This window comes from Columba livia, chromosome 20 (assembly GCF_036013475.1).
Source record: "Columba livia isolate bColLiv1 breed racing homer chromosome 20, bColLiv1.pat.W.v2, whole genome shotgun sequence".
Classification (NCBI taxonomy): Eukaryota; Metazoa; Chordata; class Aves; order Columbiformes; family Columbidae; genus Columba; species Columba livia.
In genome coordinates, this window is record NC_088621.1 from 2,808,202 (window position 1) to 2,818,277 (window position 10,076).

Below are 10,076 nucleotides of genomic sequence, written 5' to 3' on the forward strand. Positions count from 1 at the left end.
AGGGTTTTCTTGACCTGGAAGCTGCCTAAACACTACTTAACGCACTGCGGTTTCAAAGAGGAAGGCTGGTCTCTAAGCTGCGACTAGAGCCTGGGTTTAATGCCCAGTTTTGCCGGTCTTCCCTATGGAATAAAAGTTAGTTTCAGGATTCCAGGTGCTGAAGCTCCAGTGAAGGAGCTTTGTACCCCGATGTGGTATTGCAAGAAAAGACCCTGCTTGGAGGCAGCTCTGGAAAAGATGGAGCCAGATCATCTGAAGGCAGGAGGGTGGGATGTACATTGTGAAAGGCCCCAAAAGAAAGGATGACCATTCTGAATTTAAACGCAGAACACAAGGGAAAGCCAAGAAATGAGTTTAAATAAGATGTGGGTGTACATGACGTATCTTTACTCCTTCTGTATCAGGTTCTGAAATGCACCAATTTCCAACACTCGATGAGATGACACGGCACGCAGCTCAGTGCAATCAACACAAGTCACTACTGACACACGAACCGGGTCCTTCTCTAATGCCTGCACTCCCCAGCTCATTCTCCAAACCTTGCAAACCCTCGGAGACAGGAAAATACCAAGAAAAAGGGTGGAAGATGGCCAACGGGAATCCTCTGCGCTTTTATCAGATATATGGACACAACCACAATACAAATAATAGTATGGAGCAGGTTTCTCTTTTAGATAGCCTCCAACTGGAAAGATATTTAACCCCCTTTATTCCTCTGGATATCTCCTACCAAGCCACTTTGTTTCTGCGGTGCTGGTTCTCTCTGCACGCACTGGGGACAATGCCCTTCGCATCTAATGACTCTGGGAAAAAGGAGCTGGAAGGATGGATGGATGCAAAAGGCAATTGTGATGGCAAACAATATTGCAGACAACTGCCAGGTAACCACTAGAGGGCATTAAAAAAAAAGAGGAATTCAGCAAAAAGCAATTGGAGACTGTCTGGCCACAGTGAATGAGGGACAGGGACGCCAACCGTGCTGCACCTGCCGCGCTCCACATACCCCAGCCTGGAAAAACACTGCGCTACTGTTCTGCTGAACAGCATCAGCACTAAAACTGTCACTGCCATTATTATAATCACCTTTTAAAGGTGCTGTATTTTTGTTTTCTTTTTTAGAAATAGGCAATATGTCAGTCTATCAACAATCTTGCCATCAAAAATAGACTCAGCAGCCCTACAACCACCTTCCTGGTCTCTCTCCAATAGAGAGACTGTCCATGGAGATGATGTGGAAGGCACATAAAATGAGTTGAAACTTAAAAGGAACAAAGAGCAAATCTTTAAAACTCACTTTGGGTGCAAGTCCATCTAGCTCTGTCACTGTATACACCATTAATCCAGAACTTAGTAAAACCAAAGTGATTTTAAAACAACCGTTCTTCACATAGTTGATTTACCTTCTGCCAATTTGGAGATTAAATCAAATTTTAAAGTTTCACTTGTTTTTTTAAAGAGGTAACACCCACATCGGTGCATTTTCAGGTTCTCAAGTGCAACCACGAGGTGAGCAGCGAGTCCAGGCGGCTCCTGCATCCACAGCAAGAGCTGCTTGTCTTGAACCGCAGCGCACCACTGACCAGAAAGCAAAGATCAGGTTAAAACAGCTCAGCGAACACAGGGCAGAGATGCTTCTTTCCTGGCTGCAGACTACAGGGACCAGACGACCACGACACCTTTCTGAATTTATTTACAGATCTACGGCTGGACTTGGACCGTTCAGCGTCAGAACCGCTAACTCGCCTCTCCCCGCGCTTCAGAACAACGATTTCAGAACAATCCGCTCAGACGCGCCAGACACCACTGGGACGCAGGGAAGGGAAATCATTCTGGAAATTGTAATCAAATTCTTCCCTTTACAATTTCATCTCAGAAGGCACAAAGCAGCCAGGACAGGCATCATCTCACAGGGCTGGCTCCAACATTTTTTATCTTTTCTGGGTCTTTCTACCAAACCGCATGAACAGCGACTGCAGGATTCGGCTCTGCCGAGGAGTGACTGACACCTCCGGCTCAATCCGCTTCCCACTCCCCCCGAGTTGCCTGGCAGCCGTATCTTTGCAACGCAGAGGAGCCTGCGCTGCTGATAAGGAGCGGCATGGCGAGCGCTGGCGCTGCGGGCTGCCCACCTTCACCGCGCAGGTACCATCCAGCGCGGTCCAAATCAGTCGCAACAGATGCCAGCACGCGTTACCCAGTGCAGGAGGAAACATCTGAGCAGCAAAGCATCACAGTCAGCCATGGAAAACGTGAAACAAGCCAGCACTTGGGTTGGTTCCTACCAGCAAACCCCGCTTTCGCCACAAATAAACAAGGACTGCGAGCTGAATTAACTTAAAACACAAATGGCTTCATTTCCTCCTTTACGTCTCAGGAAACCTCCAGCCAGCATCCCCCGCAACGGGCTCACAGTCCTTCAGCTGCATTGGCCGAGTGGATACGATGCACTCGAGTGAAACAACAGCAATGGCTCAAACACACAGGAAGATGCAGCTCTTCAGCTCATACCCATCTTCCTGCTGAAGAAAGCAGCACGTCCAACCTGAGAAAGCAGCACATCCAACCTGATGGTCGTGCCCGGAGCCACAGATCAAGGACACCAGATTTTGCCAATCTTATGCATATACAGGGTTCTATAAATGAAGATGAGCCTCGTCTTGCTATTCTAGTTCCAAGCTGAACAAAAGACATCAGGGAAAAGCTCTGTCCCCCCAACTGAGCAATTACTGACAAAATGCAAACACTCTGTACCTTCCCAACTTCTCTTCCTCGTTTAATTGTAGAACAGTTTAGCTACCCAAATAATCTCTTATCATTACATTTCTTTGTGCTCCTTAGATTGTTTTATTACATTCCATTTTGGCAAACGCAGGTATGACTAGATTTAATTCATTTGGTCTGCTGGATGGATCACCTGTTTCCCTGATAACAGCTGGGTGCTGACAGGGAACACGGTGAGAACATTATCTCTTGTAAGCATCCTCCCAACATCCTCAAAGTCATTTGCAGCTGCAAGAAGGTTCTGCCACATCTGCCTGTCACAACTGACTGTTTGCAGGCTCCCCTGGTCAAATCCTGGAGGTTTCCATCTGCTCAGAGGGTTCTTCCCCACAGCATCTCTCACCCAACCTCACACCACGCACAAGTGCGGCTGTCACAGGAGAGTCGCTTTATTTACCTACATTGGTCTCCTTTTCTGAGTAAAGCCAAGGATAAGATGTTGACTTCTGACCGGCCTCTGCCAGTAACACTTTTTATGCAACGGTTACTATATTAATGAGGTACTAACTCCATCTTTCTAGCTTTCATTTCCATTGACGGAGCAGCAACTCGTATGTCAAGGAGGCAAAGCCAGGTGAAGATTTATAGCTCGAGCCTTCACACGACAGTTCCTTTATAACTAAATCTAGCGTAAGACGGCCAGTCAGCTGCTACCCTGCCAGTTTCTGTCATTAGTTCCTCCTGGATTTCCCCATGAACCTGCGGTTCCTGCCAAGGTATGTGAACTGACTCACCTCTCGCAGCTCTTCAGCTGGGAGCTCCTGGGATTCTCGTTAAAGAGGTTTTTTTCCCCCTCTCCACAGTTAATTATTAACTCCATCTATTTTATATGTGATGCTGGACAATCTGTTTTTAATAACATACTGCTCGAGCCACCCTTCAGGAATATTTCATCACCGAAACGTCGAGTTCCGTGGCTGAGCTGTGAACGCGCAGGCGACACCGCGCTGCGTTTCTGTCCTTGTAGTGAAGCCACCGCCAATGTGAAACAGGAGAAGCGAGAGAGCAGCGTTGACACCGCTCTGCCTCCCCTCTCAGCCCATCAAAAAGTTCTCTGAAGGGCAAATTCAAAGCATCCTCGGCTTTTGAAGCTTTTAATAGACCTCGCTCGACCTAGGGAGTTTAGTTCTTTACGAGTCACAATAGCAGGAAGAAAAAAGCGCCACGTATTTTGGTGAGTCAGCAAAACACGGCACCTTTTAACACACTATCCCGACACTTGAACAGGTGTAAAAGAAACGATCTCTGCTCAGACACATAAGCCTGCGCAAGGAGACCGGAAAGCAGCTGTTACGGGTTGGATTCCCATAACTTCCAGTGACTCACATTGCCTGGCACTATCATTTGTTAAAGCAAGAGTGAAGCAGGGATAATAGCTATTTACTAAAAACAGAGGAGTGTGATTAGCTTTAATTAGCATTGTCAAGTGCTTTGAGATTGTCAGGTACAAGATGCGGGAGAACTAAGTCTCATTAACTATGTTATTTCCTGCAGCCTTAAGTGGCTTGGCCAGTCCGGTGACGCTTCCGGAGACGAAGCTGCTCCCGACGTCCGACACATCCCGTGTCGGCGGGTAAAGAACACTCCCAGACAGGCCTGGCAGACGTGGCTATCGAGTCGAGGGCTGCGAAGCCAGAACACACGAATAATCAGCTTATTATGTCCTGCAAGACAACGACTTGCCCTGACAAATGAGGAACAAAATGGCAAATAAGACACAGCACAAATCATAGAAGTGACTGCTGGGTTTTGTGCAGGATGAGGAGCAGGGTCTGATGGGGGCAACAGGGAACATGGTTCAGGCCCAGGACCCAGCGCTCCGGAGCAGCAGCACACCTGGAAAACTGCATTTTCCTCCCCCCCAAAGAAGACAAACTATGAAACATCTTTGTTTAGGGAAAAAAGAGGTCCAGATGCTCAATCGGCATCACCCCACCAACAGACGTGCTGATTCACCAGCCAAAGATCTCTTCTAAAGAACCAAAAAATCCCCAAGTCACAGTAGTCCATCTCTTCTGTGGGCTCGCCTTGGCTTCTGGAAGGAAAAGGAAACCTATTCTCAGTTTTTAGTGACTGTAATTAGATCCAGAAGACAAGACCTCTGAATTAGCAAGCATGGGAAAGAGGGAACATCCTAAAGGACCAACTTACAGCTCTATCAAGGAGGGGAAAAGAAAAAGGCAACAGTATATTTTGCTCTGGTTTCAAAGTGATAAATACACCCAGATATTCCATTCCCCCTTGAACATCATGGCTTCAAAGCAGCTAAGAGAGCTGAACCGGCCGTTTCTCCATTCCAGGCTCTGCTCTGTGATCCCCACCGCTCCAGCCCTTCAGAACCAATCTCTAAGGAAGACCCTGCTCAGGTTCAAGCAAAGGTTTGCCAGTTACTGACCAACAAAAGCCTGGCTTTGTTGGTGTTTCCTCAAGAGGCCTCCACGCACGCAGTCAAAGGCAAGGCCGTGATGCAAGAACACAAAATAAATGGTTTTTACTCCTCTGCAATCCTTGCAGCGCTCATGTAGTACAACACTGGATCAAGGACCTTCTGAACTGCCAGCCAGGACCTACACTAGAGTGACCAGTTCCTTAATTAAATTCTCTCTCAGCAACAGGTATTCAATGCGTGAGTCAAGGAGCCTTTGAGGGAATGTGGATTTACAGGTACTGATGCTGGCTTCCTCAATACAGCCCTGACACAACTACCCACAAACAGCAAAGAAAGGAAATCACTCATTCAAAATCTGGTGATCCAGAGGACACAGGGGAGCGTGATGACCAACACACTTTTGCCAGTTATTCCAATCCTGGCACCATGAACGTGACACCTGCAAAGAAAGCTTAAAAAAAAATAGGCACCTGACATCTTCTTGAGATGAAAGCAACATCTCTGCCCTCCCTACAGCATTTCCAACTTTCACTTCAAAGCACAGGCTCACTTTTAGCAGGAGACAAGAACTAGGGATCCGGTGAGAAAAGGAGAACATCTTAATTCGCTGTTCAACCACTGCCGTTACATGTCACACAATGTTTACAAGAAACGAGAGGTGTGGATCCCAACTCGATAAGATCTTAAAACAAAACACTGGTGTGAGTGCTCTGCAAGAATGAAGTCACAAAATACATCCTCTGCAGGCAGAATCCTCTCATGGATTATAAGTAGAGCTCCTTCAGTATCGGCTTGTTTACAACCGCCTAACTCAGCAAAGGCGTCTATGTGCTCCCCAGCATAAGCTTTAAGTAACTGTAAACGCATTAGCAGAAAATCCTGATTTGGAGCAGGCAGCGGGGCCTGGGGAGGCCGTGTCAGGAGGGCAGGGGAACCAGCCCACCCTTCCCCACAGTCTGCAGCTCAGAACACCCTTCACTGGGCCGTCCTCCTTCTGTTCTAGGACAGAGGCCAGAAAAAAAGTGGAGACAGATTCACTTTAGCAAATTGTGGGGGAAAGGGGTTGGCTGAACCCCAGTATAGGTTGGGAAATTACATATTAGAGAGCAGCGTAGGGGAAAGGGACCTGGGGGTCCTGGGGACAGCAGGGTGACCATGAGCCAGCACTGGGCCCTTGTGGCCAGGAAGGCCAATGGTACCTGGGGTGGGTTAGAAGGGGGTGGTCAGTAGGTCAGAGAGGTTCTCCTGCCCCTCTGCTCTGCCCTGGGGAGACCACACCTGGAATATTGTGTCCAGTTGTGGCCCCTCAGTTCCAGCAGGACAGGGAACTGCTGCAGAGAGTCCAGCGCAGGGCAACAAAGATGCTGAAGGGAGTGGAGCATCTCCCGTGTGAGGAAAGGCTGAGGGAGCTGGGGCTCTTTAGTTTGGAGAAGAGGAGACTAAGGGGGGACCTCATTAACGTTTATAAATATATAAAGGGTGAGTGCCATGAGGATGGAGCCAGGCTCTTCTCAGTGGCAACCAATGACAGGACAAGGGGTAATGGGATCAAGCTGGAACACAAGAGGTTCCGCTTAAATTTGAGAAGAAACTTCTTCTCAGTGAGGGTGGCAGAGCCTGGCCCAGGCTGCCCAGGGGGTTGTGGAGTCTCCTTCTGTGCAGACATTCCAACCCGCCTGGACACCTTCCTGTGTAACCTCATCTGGGTGTTCCTGCTCCATGGGGGGATTGCACTGGGTGAGCTTTTGAAGTGCCTTCCAATCCCAAACATACTGTGATACTGTGATTCAACTTCTTTTCCTACAGCATTACAACCACATTTTGAATTGAAACATTTCAAATGCTTTTGGCTTAAAAAAAAAAAATAAAAATCAGCATTAAAATCTGAAGCTATGACCCACAGATCACTCCACGGCTACTTCTGTCATCTCAAAACTTGTCTGGCTTTTCTGGATCCAACCCAGAAGTTTCCATGGAGAAGCTCAAGGCAAAAGGACCCTTGACACGAATTGCACCTTCTGAGCCCGGACCTCAGCACACGCTGTGCAGAAGAGGAACCTGCTGCACCCTTAACCAGGGACCAGAGCAACATCACAGCCCAGCCAAGCTACCCCAGCTCGCTCTCCGAGAGGAAACCGCCCGCCGAGCATCCCCCAGGGCCCCCGGTGTCCCGCAACCTCCGCTTTGCCACACCAGGCGTGATGTCACCCGCGCAGCACCGAGCAGCTGGGCAGGGCCTGGTCTCCAGGGACTCGGCAGCTCTGTTGGTAAATAGAGCAGCAGCAGCAGCTTCTCCCTGCTCACAGCGGCCCAGGAGGCGCCCGCAGCCCCGGAGGGAGATGCTGAACCTCCCCCGGAGCCACCAGCCCCCCGCACAGCTCCATGTCCGGCGCGGATCCCACCCGGGGGCTCAGGTTGTTTTTGTGCGTTTACTCGCCACAGCGAGACGGTCGGTGGGAAGGGCCCCGCTCCTCCTCCTCCTCCGGCGGGCACCCCTGCCCCGCAGCTCCCTCTGCTCGCCCCAGCTGCCCCTTGGACACGCTCCCGGGCCCAGACCTGTTGCCCTCTCCCGGCCCCGCAGCGGCAGCCCAGCTCACCCGCTGCCGGCCCCGCAGCGCCCCGGCCCGCTCCCCTCAGGAGACCCTGGGGAAGCGCCCCCCCCGGTCCGCGCAGCCGCCCCCGCTGCCCCACTGCGGGAGGCGGGGGGGGACGCGGATGTGGCGCAGCTCCGCGCGGCGGCCTCACCCCGGCCCCGCCGCCCCCGGCCCGGCCGCCCGGCCCTCACCCCCGCCGCACTCACTGTCCGCGGCGCGGCCGCCTCCAGCGCGTCCCCAGCGCAGACGGAGCGACGCGAAACGGGGAGCCCCGCAGCGCCCTCCCCCTCCTGCCGGCTCCCTCCCCTTATAGGCGCTCCCCGCAAGTCTGCCAGACTTGAGCGGCACCGCCGCCAACCAATAACCGCCCGCTGGCACATAGCAACACCCCGGCGATTGGCTACGACCAGCCGCAGCCCATTTTTTCGCAACCAATCAAAGTGCTAAGCCGGCCAGGGCGCTCCCGCCCCCCCCGCGCCGCGCACACACAGACGCACGCATCGTCCCCCCGCCCTCCCTGCCGCTGCCTCGCGCAGACAGCAGCTGGGGCGGCCGCAGCCAATGGGAGCGGCGCTGGGGCGGTGGCAGCCAATGGGAGCGGAGCTGGCGCTGCCGGCGTGGGGCGCGCGGGGGGAGGAATAACAAACAGATGCGGTTCCTCTTAAAGGCGCCGCGACCGCGGGTGGGGGGACCGGCGCGGCACCGGCGTTCCCCGGGCAGCAGCAGCGGCCGCTGGATGCTCTGTACACGCGTGAAAAAAAGCAGCATTTGCCTGCGCGGGGAATACTGCACCAAGCCTGCCGCAGCGCGCCGGGGCTCCGGCCCGCGGCACCGGGGAAACCGACACGGGCAACGTTTACCTAAATGACCAGTTTTCCCCGAAAATAACTCATAAACCCTGAAAATTTGTCAGGAGGCACTGCAGTTTTTAGGTGTTTCAACTACAGATGCTCACCCCGCACCCAGAACAAGGGGGATGCGCTGGGAAACCCTGGGCTGGGGGACAAGGGGAACCACCATCTCATTTCAGGCTTGAAATGCCTGGGTAATTAGTCCTCATTAAGCAAACAGAGGTCTGGACTCTCCCCCCAGCTCTCTGTCTCTCCACAGACAGCCCCCAGCTGGCAAATAAGCTTCCACCAATATAAACCCGACTTCTGAAACACGCCATAGCATCATAATTAGCATGAGGACTAATTGTCAATGAAGATATTACGTATTTCTCCTGGAAGTCTCCATTAGCTTCATCCTATTGCTTACCATGATCTTGGCAATCTTATACCCACTATGTACACGCACATATCAATGTATATGCATGTGGCAGCAAACACACAGCTAAACCAGAAAAAGCACAAGGGCAAAATGAAATGCAATTACCTCAAAACACCGTAATTAAGAGACAAACAGCGTGCAAGCTGATTCAAAGGCTTCTCATGGCACAATTTCCACACGCGGGGCACACGGTCTTGTGAGGGCTGGTAATGTGGGCTCATCACGGGATAAAGTACAGATTTAATAACATTTTATATCGGTCCTTTTCTCACATCTAGGGATAAAAGTCACGTATCATATTGGCTGAACGATACTTGCTTTACAAGTTTATTCTTGTTCTAATATTCTGCTGCTGTAGCAAATTCTCAAGAATATTTTAAGCGATTTGCTAGTAATTGGTAATTCATGGTAACTGGAAGGGCAGTGATCTGTTCTATATGTCAAACATATGGACTCTAATACACAGGAAATAAGGGGTGATACAAGGCAATATTTCTATTCGTTGTGACTTTTTAAAATTACACAGGGGTAGAAAAATAACCACTTACCTTGTGATATAAACGAAATGTCTTTTTCTTCCACACAAGTAAAATACAGCCCTCTGGTCGCATCGCTAAAACACACACCAGATAGCAAAGGGATTCTACAGACCAAATTTTAAAATGCAAAATTACACTTTTTCCCCATAAGCTAGTGGTACTACCAAGTACAATTCACATCCGTCATTAACAAATATCCAAGCACTGTGCTAGTTCATAACCACTAAATACCCTCAAATTCAGCACCATAATGGAAATTTAGGGGTTCACATAGCTCTGAGGTCATAGCAAAATAAGACAATAAAAAAGCCCAATTTTCTCCTTTAAATTATGTGCTAATCCCTATGATTTAAGAAAACCAGAAGCTTTTAGTGTAACAGTGCTTCATTAGCAGAATTTCACTTGGTTTGGATGAATAAAATTGCACCTGGGTCCTGGTTACTTTCTCATGCAAGCTTGGAGTCCCATTTTCACATCCAATTCTGCGTTATGGAGTTTGGC

General features: G+C 50.3%; 1 protein-coding gene across 4 annotated transcripts in view; it reads right to left on the reverse strand.

The window, feature by feature from the left end:
- YPEL2 (yippee like 2) overlaps positions 1–8,106 on the reverse strand; it is a 35,679-nt gene extending 27,573 nt beyond the window's left edge. The window contains exon 1 of one of the 4 annotated variants that reach the window (XM_065036794.1): positions 7,971–8,106. The gene's annotated coding sequence lies outside the window, so the exon portion shown is untranslated. Of the gene's footprint in view, positions 1–7,767; positions 7,799–7,955 lie in introns of those variants that run through there. The other 3 variants (XM_065036796.1, XM_065036795.1, XM_065036797.1) reach the window with 3 other exon arrangements.
- Positions 8,107–10,076: the final 1,970 nt, after the last annotated feature.